Here is a 12,388-nt window from a genome sequence, read left to right as displayed (position 1 = left end):
AATTTCCATGGCTTGGTCATGAGCAACAGCCTGATTCTGTAGATCCCCTTCTGTTTCACTCTCCACTTTCCCTCGTCCTCCTTGTCAGATGAGGCTTCTGCCTCCTCTTCTTCCTCTGGTCTGATATTGTCACCTCTCTGTGTAATGGTGTTGTGCAGTGGGCAGCACACACAACTGTCTGTGACACAAATAAAAACTGGAAATGCTGGAAAAGCTCAGCAGGTCTGCAGCACCTGCGGAGAGAGAAACAGTATGAACGTTTACAGTCTGTATGCCTCTTCTTCAGAACTGTCTGTGATACCTTCACTGGGCCATACAGGAGAGCACCCTCAGGCAACCAAATCAGGGCAACAGAAGCACATCTTCAGGAGCAGAAATTTTTGCTTGGCGGGCACGCCCAACCCGCTTGAGCGTGAAATGACCCGCGTTGATGTTGGCCGAGTGTGCCGACATCAACACGCAGTCTCGTGATTGTTGGGTTGACATGTGCCTGCCAACAGTTAAAAGGCTGTTAAGGCCTTTAAGTAATCAATTAACATAAATTTTTCACTGCTGGTTGGCAGCCAGGCAAAAAGGCCAAGTGGCCTTTGCAAGGTGACGGGCGGGATGAGGTTTCCAAAAGCAAATAAAAATCACCACCCCCCCACACAGGCAGCGCTCAGTGTCTCACGCTGGGCAGGCCTTAGTTGGCCAGCCAGTGTGAAATGGCTGTGCGGTGCCGATCGTGGGTGGCAGTCGGCTTCCTGCCCGCCCCTGCCCGCCCCCACCGAGCCTGCCTGCCAAGGGCAGAATTCTGCCTCAGCAGACTGATGGCTTGTTCTATAATGACTCTTGTTGTGCCATGACCAGCATTAAACCTCTCTTCTGCTTCACTCTGAGGGTTTCTGACAGGTGTTATCAACCAGGTCTGAAGAGGTCCTCTTATCACCTCAGATCCATACATTGACCTGTGGCCATGGCACAAATGTGTAAGGTACCTGCAAGTGTCAAAGCACATAGGCAACGTGGCTACTGCTGGTGTATCAAGCTGATACCTGCATGATTTGCTTCCTGTAGTCACAGACTAACTGCACATAGAGAGAATAGTATCCCTTACTGTTGATAAACATTGCTGTCTGCTTACTTGGTGCCTTGATGGCAACTTGGGTGCAATCCATTACACCCTGGATGTGCGGAAAGGCTGGCAATGGCTGCAAATCCCATTGCCTTCTCTGCCTAGCTGTACTCATCTGTCCAGAATCATATGAATTCTCCAGCTGTCTCGGACAGCACATTTGCCACCTCCTTGCTGCAGTGATGAGCAGCTGCTTGGGAGATCCCACAAACATCACCTGTACACCCCTGGAAGGAACCGGCCACAAGGAAATTCAGAGCTGCAGTGCTCACTATATACCCGTGGATACAGGTCATCTGGCATTACGGCGCAGAGGTCTACAACTGTCTCCCCTGAGAGGAGTAGTCTCTTCAGGTTCTGACTCTCTGACATTGTTGGTACATCATCCTGGTCCTGCAAACTCTTGAATGTGCAGGGGCCTGTGTTGGGCTCTGTGTGGCTGGCTGACCTCCCGTTGTTGCTGCTGGGTGGCCTGCACTGGTTGATGTGCAGCATGGGCCAGAATATTGCCGTGGGTGTGCGGGCAAAATTCGCGCGATGACGCTCCGTGCCTGCCCTCGCCCATTCCGCCCGGCATAGGTAAGAAGCAGCCCATGGTGTTCATCAGTATCGCACATTCCCTACAGCGCTCGAGGATGAAGCAGTACAGGATGGATAATTCCCAATGCACCCTAACTTCTTTCTTTAAAGGCAGCCTTCAAAGTGTCCTCCCCTTAGGGGCTCAAGTATGTGATGCCACTTTAATGAGTGCTCCCTCTGTACCTTCATCCTGTGCTGCCACTTTAATTTTTGTACCTGAAACAGTTGGATTCTGCATTTCCTGCCTGAGGCTCCAATCCTCAAGAGTGTAAAATTATCAAATTTTAACATGGAGGGGACTTCTCCCAAAATAATCCAGCTCCCTGTGACTCAGTCTCCTGCCAGTCCAGAGAGCTCTCACAATGAAGCTGGTAAGGCACATTTAAATTGCCAGCTTCCAATGGGCGGGTTATCGGAGGCATGAGAGACTTGTGTCAGTTTCACTAAATTGGGGAGGCTGCATCAACTCCCGATGAATCAGATTTAATTGATATGCAATGGGCGATTAATGAGGTTCCTGCCACTAAATTGTCCTGAATCCTTAGCTTTCACTGTCAACATAATCAAAAACCATTTGCCACCACCGGGGTTCTGATGTGAGGCCTCCTGTGCGTTTCTCTGCACCGGCTCCAGCGGTTTCCATAAAATCCCAGTCTCATATATCCCCGCACGACAGGAACTGAACATGCTCCCAAAATGAATGTTTAAATGAAGTGCCAGACTTGTGGAAAAATGGGTTTCCACTGCCGCTGACCTCATCCTCTGGAACTGTTGTGATATTGTTTTGTAGTTTAGCAGACTGATTAACCAGTCATTTGGTAGTACAGAAATTGCGTATTGCTGAAAAAAGAGGTTTACTGTCAGAGCTTTTCGTCTAGCACTCATCAGGACAGATTCACAAGAATACCAGATTTCAAAGGGAACAAATTGTTATCCCCTTTGAGATTTGGTATTCTTGCAAATCTGTCCTGATGAGTGCAAGGCGAAAAGTTTCGACAGCACATCTCTCTTTTCAGCAATACTGATTAACATACCGATTAACATACTGCTGAATATGTAAATAGTTTGGTATGCATCGTCACAGGAAGTGAAGCAAGTTAACATGTGATATAGTATTTGGTGCAGTATTGATCAACAGGTAACACGCGTATGAAGAGCTCTCTTGGAATCCTATTATTCTTCATTAAAGAACTCTCTGTTTAGATTACCAATATTTGGAACATTTGTGTTAAGAGCAACCAACACAACAGAAACCAGATGGGGTTCTGCAGGGATGGAACTCCTGTCCATTTTCTGCTGCTGACCACCTAATTTACATCAATGCTAACGGATAACAGGAGATGAACCAGTCGCTGCCGTGGTAATAAGCTACTTTGGCCAATGAACTGAAACTGTGAAGCTATTTTCTGCCACACCAAGCTACAATTAAACCTAATTACCTACTAGAGAACCCATGGCATGCCCAGCATATCTATCTCCTGCAGATCCACTCAAGGGAGAATGACCATAGCAGAACTTCACTTTATGTTGGCTAATCCAAAGGTTTGAGTTGAAAGCAAAATCTTTGGCAAGATACTATTGGCTGACTATTTGAAAAGATTCTGGCATTTGCTAACCGTCTCATAGCAACATCTTGTGAATCTTCAATCACTGATTTTGTGTATATAAACAACAACAACACCAATTGCATTTATATCGCACCTTTAATGTAACAAAATGCCCCAAAGTGCATGATAGGAGCATCACAGAACAAAGCTCGAGAGCGAGCCAAATGAGGAGATTTAAGGTCGGAGGAACAAAGAGGTAGTTTTTAAGGAACTTCTTAAAAGAGGAAAGAGAGGTAGAGGGGTGGAGGGGTTTAGGGAGGAAACTCCAGAACGTAGGACAGCGATTGCCAAACTGTGGGCCGGGACCCTTAATAGGACCACATTTGGGGTCGCAGACACCCCTCCCCTGAGCACAATGGTGGCTGTGGAGAGGAGACAATCCAGTCTAGAAGCTCTGATAGGACAGCCCTGCACCCTCTGGATCAATTCTGCCAAACAAGATGGGGTGGATGGTGAGCCCGAAATGCTCTTTAATTTCAGAGAATACTTTTGGCGCGAGTGCTGAATGGGCCTGAGATGTTTGTGCACCGACATGGTGCAGGAAGAGGCCAGCAGAGACTGACTGTGTCTGCAATGTGGAGAAAACTGGCAGGTCACGGGAAAGGTGAGTGGCACCTTCAAACATTGCTACGTTTCTGCTCCTGTCTGCCTGTTCTACAGTCTCCTTACCCCAGGCTAGTGACTCTGTTTCACAGGCACCTGCAACCAGACCAAAATGAGGGAAGAGAAGAGGAGTTTGTGAGTCAGATTCGGGTGGAGGAGGGTTGTGGAGAGGGGCTGCTGAGTGAGTGAATGGGTGGAGAGGGGTTGGGAAGAGAGGCTGGTGTGTGTGTGTATATGTATGTGTGTGTGTGTGTGCGTTTGTGTGTGTGTGTATATATACGTATGTGTCTGTGTGTGTATATATGTGTGTGTGTATATATGTGTGTGTGTCTGTATGTGTATGGGTTGGAGGTGGAGGGCTGATTACAATTCACAGAACCTTGGTCACTAGGGAATATGGAGAGCTTGGCTGAAACCTACATGAGTATATAAAAAAATAACATTTTTACAAAGTACTTTAAAAACACAGATTTTCACGTTTATATGATGTGTTGTTATATGTTGATTTATAATATGCAAATTTTAATAATTATATATGGAATGTTGCTTCCCTGCTTTATTGCTGTTTTGCTTTTGCTGGTGTGTGGGTCATGTTAATTTTCAACTGTTAAAATGGGGTCACATTGAGAAATAGTTTAGGAATACTTGGGACTTGGGCAACTGAAGGCACAGCCGCCATTGGTCAAGTGATTAAAATTGGGAACGCTCAAACCAGAATTTGTGGTGTGCAGCTGTCTGGTGTGAGGAGTGTGGGGAGGTGAGGTTGTGGGCCTGAAGGGGATTAGAAAGATAGGATGAGATAAGGCCATGGAAGGATTTGAAAACAAAGGAAGAGAAGTTTAAAATTGCTCATCAATAACAGCACAAATAGAATTTGTTGAATGGAGGGCAGAAAGTCTGATGTTCTTAGCCTCTATGAAGTTTTCTTTAACACTACTCTGAGCAGACAGACATTTCAGTGAACAATGAGGTCAAAGCCTCAGAATCCAGCATCTCTCAATGGTCTGCACACTTTCCAACCAGAATGTTCTTAATAGGTCACAACAGTTGGAAATTGTAAGATTGTTGTTACCAGGTTAAATTCACATAAAACAGCAAAGGATACCTTTGAAAGAAATAATAAGCAGTATTTTGGGCAGGTAGATGTGGGTACAGAATGATATTTGAATCAGATGCTGCCTAAATTGACGAAAGCTATTTGTATTGCATCAGCTATACCAGAATAAATATTGGCACCAATGGAATATCATTAAGATATCTGAGGGATCACAAGTTGATAGATGCCATTTTAACTCTGATTGAAATGTTATTTTTGGCAGGCTGAAATCTTAGACCCTAAATGCAACCTTAATGTCTCCCTCAACAGATGACCCCCAGAGTGCTTGGGTCCAATTTAAACAGGCACTATGAGGAAAACAATTTGCCTTGTGGGCTGAAGGCTTCCTAGTTTTGGTATTTTTTTTCTCCCACATGTTTCCCTTTTTTGTTTTAATATTGTGGAGCCGGGTGCAGAGACTGTGGGATCTGATGGCATCAACAATTCACTCACTGATTGGCTGAGGGCTTGTGAGGGCTGCTAATCCACATGCCACCTTTAAGCTTCCTCTGTGGGTTCGGCCAGTGACGAGAATTTGCTGATTTCAGAGGTGGAATATCGGGTGTTTTGAAGAATTTGGTCAGGGGTAGATTTTAAAAACAGATAACTCCAGAGCTTAGGGCTTGTCCAACATACAGTAGTGGATGAACAGAAATGTCTAACTCAATTTACTGGGAGGAATCAACACCACTGTCACTGGCCTCTGCCATAAACTCTATTCCTTGACCACAATTTGCATCCCTCTCCCTGACAACAGTCTGAGGCCGAACCAACTTCGGTATTTTATTTAACCCCGAGATGAATTTCTTATCGCACTTATGTGCTTCAGTGACCTTGATAACATTGCTTGACTCTGATCCTGTCTCCATTCAGCTGCTGCTGAAATCATGCCCTTGTTACCTCTAGAGTTGACAATTCCAACAAATTCCTGGCCGGCCTCCAGCCTTCCACCCTCCATAAACTTAAACTCATCCAAAGCTTCGCTGCCTATAACTTAACTCGCACTTGTTAAGTCCTGTTCACCCATCACCTCTGCACTTGCTGACCTACACTGGCCCCTGGTCTGGTATTGCCTCCATTTTAAAATCCTCATCCTTGTTTTCAAATCCTTCTATGGTCTCAGTAGAAAGACGCTCTGGGAGGCTTCTTAGTTGAACATAGCAAACTTTATTTACATGAGAGTTTCCATGGCTGCTTGTATTCAGCCAACCTCTCATACAGCCATTTATTTCCGAGGAAACCCTTCCCTAGAATTTATTCCCCTGCACTAGCCACACATTGGTTGAACAAATCACGTGACCCTACTCAGCTGAACTGATCTTAAAGTGACAGTCATCACAGTCTCACCCCTCCTTATCTCTGTAATCTCCTCCAGCCCTACAAGCCTTTGAAATCTCTGTGCTCCTCCAATTCTGGTATCATCTGTATCGACGATTTTAATCACTCCAGTAATGGCAGCCATGCATTCAACTGCTTTGACCCTAATTTCTGGAATTCCCTCCCTGAACATCTCTGTCTCTCTTACTTCTCTCTCCCTCCTTCAGGTGCTTTTTAAAACCTATGTCTTTAACCAAGCTTTTGCCCATTTGTCCTCATATCTCGTCCTGTAGATTACAGTCAAGTTTTTATTCATAGAACCATAGAACCATAGAAAAGTTACAGCACAGAAGGAGGCCATTCATCCCATCTTGTCCATGCCAGCCCGAGGACACCCAGGTGCCCTTTCTAATCCCACCTTCCTGCACCCAGCCCACAGCCCTGCAGATTACAGCACTTTAGGTGCAGATCCAGGTACTTTTTAAAAGAGTCTAAAGTTTCAGTCTCTACCACCAACTTGGTCAGCGAATTCCAGACACCCACTACCCTCTGCGTAAAAAAGTTCTTCCTCATGTCCCCCCTACACCTTCTGCTACATATCTTGAATCGATGTCCCCTGGTTCTAGAATTCTCCATCAAGGGAAACAATTTTATCCTGTCCGCTCTATCTATTCCCCTCATAATTTTGCACACCTTAATCAAGTCACCTCTCAGCCTTCTTTGTTCTAAGGAAAGTAACCCCAACCTATCCAATCTCTCATATTGCTCTTGTTAAGCACTTTGGGATGTTTCGCAATATTAACTGTTCTGTATAAATGCAAATTGTTGGTGTAGACAGCTAAGGCATGGCTGACATTGGTGAGGAGCTGGAAACCGAGGATGTCCAGAATCACAGGAGTGGAGGGATCGCCGGGGGTGGGGGGGGTGGAGTTTAGGACTGGGATGGATGAAGCCATAGAGATAGGGAGGGCAAAGTTTTGGATAAGCTCAAATTTATGGAGAGTGCACGGTGGGAGTCCAGCCAAGAGAGCATCGGAATAGTCGAGCTTACAGGCAACAGGGGAGGCGGCGCCATAGTCACTGGTACTGTCATTGGATTAGTGCTCCCAGAGACCCAGAGTGATACTCTGGGGAGCCAGGTTCGAATTGCACCATGGCAGATGGTGAAATTATAATTCAATTAAAATACGGAATTAAAAGTCTAAGGACGACCGTACAAAAACCCATGTAAAAATCCATCTGGTTCACTGATATCCTTTAGAGAGGGAAATCTGCCATCCTTACCTGGTCTGGCCTACATGTGACTCCAGACCCACAGCAATGTGGTTGACTATCTGAACAAATAAAAAAACAACAAGAGCATGAATCAGGGTTTCAATCATAGGTGAGGCAGGGTTAGAGAAGGGTAAAATAAAAACAAATTATTGCGGATGCTGGAAATCAGGATGAGAGCAGGGTGGTGTGTTGAAATGGTAAGCGACAGGAAGGTCTGGTTCATGCTTGTGGACAGACTAGAGGTGTTCCACGAAGCGGTCACCCAGCCTATGTTTGGTCTCTCCAATGTAGAGAATACCACATTGGGAGCAGCGAACGCTGTAGACCAAATTGAAGGAGGTGCAAGTGAAGCGCTGCTTCACCTGAAAGGAGAGTTTGGGCCTTTGGATGGTGAGGAGGGGGAAGGTAAAGGGACAGATGTTGCACCCTCTGTGATTGCATGGGAAGGTGCCGTGGGAAGGGGATGAGGTGTTGGGGGTGATAGAGTGGACCAGGGTGTCCCGGGGGGAATGGTCCCTATGGAATGCTGATGGGGGCTGGGTGGGGGGTGGGGGGAGTGGGGGAGGTGGTGAAGGGAAGATGTATTTGGTGATGCTGCTGGACCTGCTGAGTTTTTCCAGCATTTTCTGTTTTTGTGTTAGAGAAAGGTAATGTTAGGGCACTTACCTTTTCTGTAACTCCTCTATATGAGCTTGTATCTTTCACCACAGTGCACAATGTACTTGGATCAACTTTATTGATTTGCTTTGTAATTTTGAGAAGTCCCATTGGATTTCCTCAAAGAGCTTCCTGAGAAAACAGGAGGCTTACACTTTCCTCATTGCTTCTCTCTGCCGCATCTTACACATATTAATATACTTCCTGTGGCAAGGTGCTCAGAGCTTGTCCAGCATCCAGTATTAGATGAGCAGAAATTTCTAACTAAGTACCGGAAGGACTAAAGCCATTGTTTCTGACCTCTACCATAAACTGTATTCCCTAACTACAATTTCCATCCCTCTCCCTGGCAACAGTCTGAAGCTGAACCACAGTAGCCTAGACGGAGTCTGACTCATATATTGTACAACTTCTTTTGATTTCCTTTTATTTAGGTACAGTGAGAAGGTGGCTGTTCATGATCCTCATACAGAATTTGAAGATACTGTATGCTTTCGAAATGAGTTTAATAATTTTTGGTTGTAAGGCAATCACTTATAATGTATTCATTGGCTGTTCAATAGGATCCCCTGGGAGAGAATACAAGATCAATCTCAAATTCAATTAGTTTGGCTATCGGCGATCTATTTTTCTTCCCTCTCAGTTTCTCTTAGATAGTTTAGCCTTACTCCTCCATTCTGCTGATGTTGACTTATTCAAGGGTAAAGGTCTATGATTGCTCCAAGCTCTTTCCCAAGTTGCTTCTGTTTAGGTGTAAACCTGGTCACAAGAAAGTTGAACTTGGGGACATATTAGTTGAGCCTAGTTTTCACTTCACATGTCTACCAGGAATCACTGCTGCAGGAATCATCGGTCATTTCTCCTTCCACGGCCACACAGTGCTTTAGCCAACTGTAATGTCCCACAATCAACCCTTCCTGCATCTCCCTAGCAAAGACCATTCAATTCTGCTCAAAGTCCAGGGATGGAGCCTAGAATGTTCCTGGTTCTGGAGTGGTGCATTTCACATAGAACTTTCAGGTGGACCATTGTTGTTGATTTATACAGTTTCCAGGGGAAATGCGATCTCAGAGTGATCCTGAAAACATGTGCATTGGTACAAGGAAGAAGTTGCTCAGTGCATTTTGCTACCTATGGTAGCAGGAGATTAGGACATTATGGGGAAGTGTAAATAATAAAGGGTGGACTTTATCATCTACACCAATATTTCCTAACACTTTAGTACCAATGTTAGGTTGACCCTTAGCTGAGTGGTACTTAGCACTGTCATCTCTGAGGAAGAAGGTTGTGGGCTTATCACTCACTTCAGCACCTGAGCAGGCAATCAAGGCTGATATTCCAGTGCAGCACTAGGCTGCACTCTTGGATGTGATATCCTCTGGATGAAACATTAAGTTGAAGCTTTGTTTGCCCCTTGAGGTGAATAGGAAAGATTAAAAGGCACTATGTGAATGCCCTAGTTGTTCTGGCTGATATTTTCCTTTAGCCAACAATATGAAAGAAAAAGATTAGTTTATCATTTACCACATTGTGGGACATTGCTGGTTACAAGTTGCCGCTGCATATTACTTTGTGCAGGCATTTTGGGACATTCTGGGGTCTATAAAATACAAGTTCTAGCCTTTATTTCTTACCTCTGGAGCCTCAGTGTGAATTAGACAAAGATGAGCATGAACCTAACTGGTTATGAATCTACAAAGTTCCATTCAACATTCACTGGGTTTTGCAACCCTTAACATTGTGCCAATAATAATTGTGTGACTTTGAAATGGTATTTTATTTTTACACTCTTTATTACACAATCCTTCATCCAGGCTTGTTAAATATGAAATGTTTGCAGGTGCTGACAGTCTTTTTAAGAAGACTAATTAGCACCATAAAGGGTAATTGTTTCTGGGAATAATTTGTGATGTGTATTTACAACACCAGCACTCAATCATACGCAGTGCAACAGAGGGAAAGTTCTTTAGACAAACACTGAGAGAAAGCAAAATTCTTTCAGCCCATGAGGAAGGAAAGATCCAGAAAAGTGCAATGGAAGGCCTCAGCATTTTCATTTTTCTTTAGCTTGCCCTTAGCCTAACATTCATAAACTGTGTCCTTTTGTTATCGTTGATATCGCTCTTTCCCTGGCAATTATCATAAACTTTACAGAACCTGCCCTCTGGTGGATTAGGAATTGTGCTGAAAATCATGGAAAGTTGCTACATTTATTTGCGAGATTAATTTTCCAGTGGGCCCTGTCAGCGCTGTGTGACGGAGTTGAGAGAACGGTCCTTGGGTTCGGAAGGGCCTCCTTGACAGCTCATTTCCATTTCCAGTATCATGGGGTCTGTCCCAGTAATTGGCATGCAGATTGCAACTGATGCTGCCATAATATGGAAGCAAAGAATTTTCTAGTTAGAATAATGAGCTCGTCTGACTGATGGATGGGGCTTGAGGAGGTCATTGGAAATATTTCGCTGAAATTCTTGCTTCTCATTTTTAGCAGCGAGCTCTCTGAACATCCACCGCAAGCCTCTGGTTTTATTTCAGCCCTGTAAGGGATATTTGATTGGGGCTCCTCTCACTTTTAATAAACTGTTCTTGTACTTAGTATAAAAGCAATGTCATGGTTCATTAAACGCCAGAATCCTAGAGTAGTGAGTTTTTTTTAATTACATTGTAAGAATTAATTGTAGCTGAGTGGATTCTACTCAATCATTTTTAATCCACTTTCGCAAGCAGAGATAAACAGTGTTTAAACTTTCAGCTAAATTTGCTAGATTCTGTCAATCTCATTATACATAAACGATGAACACTGTCAGATGCCTGTTTATCATTTTTAAACTGACACTGGATACTTAACAGCTGCACATTAAAGCCCAGCAATTACAGAAGGGATTCTGCACACTGTTGGTAGCAATTTTCTTGCATTGAATGTCTCAAGGTAGCTGCTCCCCTTCAAAGACAATTTTCAATGTAACGCCTCTTATTATGAAAACAGGTCTTTCTTTCCGCAGGACAATGGGCCCTCCGACAATTTAAAGGCAGAGTGTGACATTCCGATTTAAATATTTATTGGTGAATGTTTGAACTCCGTTTGAAATGTTTGCTGAACAATTCATCATAACTGACCTTCTGATTAGAAGGTCAGAAAGTCCACAACATGACTTTTACTAGCGGGTTGGCCATCGAAATGCCACTCAACTGTAATATTTTGGGGAAATGGTGGCGTAGCGGTAATGTCACTGGACTAGTAATCCAGAGACCCAGGCTAATGCTCTTGGACATGGGTTCAAATCCCACCATGGCAGCTGGTGGAATTGAAAGCTAGTCTCAGTAATGGTGGCCATGACAACTATCATCAATTGTTGTAACAACTCACCTGGTTCACTACTGTCCTTTAGCAATGTGGTTGACTCTCAGCTTCCCTCTGAAATGACCTCGCAGCCCACTCAGTTCAAAGGCAGTTCAGGATGGGCAACAATTGCTAGACCTGCCAGTGACCCTCATATCCCATGAAAGAATAAAAAAATACGTCTCCATCAAGAATGGTCTAACCTTAGTTTGTTGCTGAGAAGCAGATATGAGGTTGGTTGCATGTTTTATCCTATCGCTGATGGATCCCAGTGACTTGGCTTACGGGTTGTCCAGAGCATGGAGCATACTGTCTGAGATCGTTCAGCTTATACCTGACCATTGTCCATCCATTGCTACAATACAGCTAACCTGCAGAAGCAACAGGCCACATAGTTGACATCAGAGAGAATGGCTGGAATTTATATGGTGTCTCTTTTCATGAACTCAGGGCTGGTAAGTGTACTCAGGTTGGTAAGAGTGGAACAAAAGCCCTGCAGGGCAACTGTGGGGAAGCATTGGAGAAGAATGAAGTGTTTGGCTGTCTTGAAGAATGGGCGAAGGTCAAAGAGAATGAGAAAGTATAATGCACCACAGTCACTTTCACGGAGAATGTCATTCATCACTTTGGTTAGGATTGCTTCAATGCTAGAGGAGGGTGAAACAAAGCTGGGCAGATTGGTACAGAGAAGTTACAGAGAGTTAGGCATGAAGATGTTTTCACCTCAGGGACAGAAAGGCAGATATGGAGATAGGCAGGTATGAGGATGGAAGGGCTGAGAAGGTTTATTGGCAAGGATT

Source organism: Carcharodon carcharias, chromosome 2 (genome assembly GCF_017639515.1).
Source record: "Carcharodon carcharias isolate sCarCar2 chromosome 2, sCarCar2.pri, whole genome shotgun sequence".
NCBI classification, from domain to species: Eukaryota; Metazoa; Chordata; class Chondrichthyes; order Lamniformes; family Lamnidae; genus Carcharodon; species Carcharodon carcharias.
The sequence above is the reverse complement of the archived record's forward strand: the minus strand, read 5'-3'. Positions refer to the sequence as shown.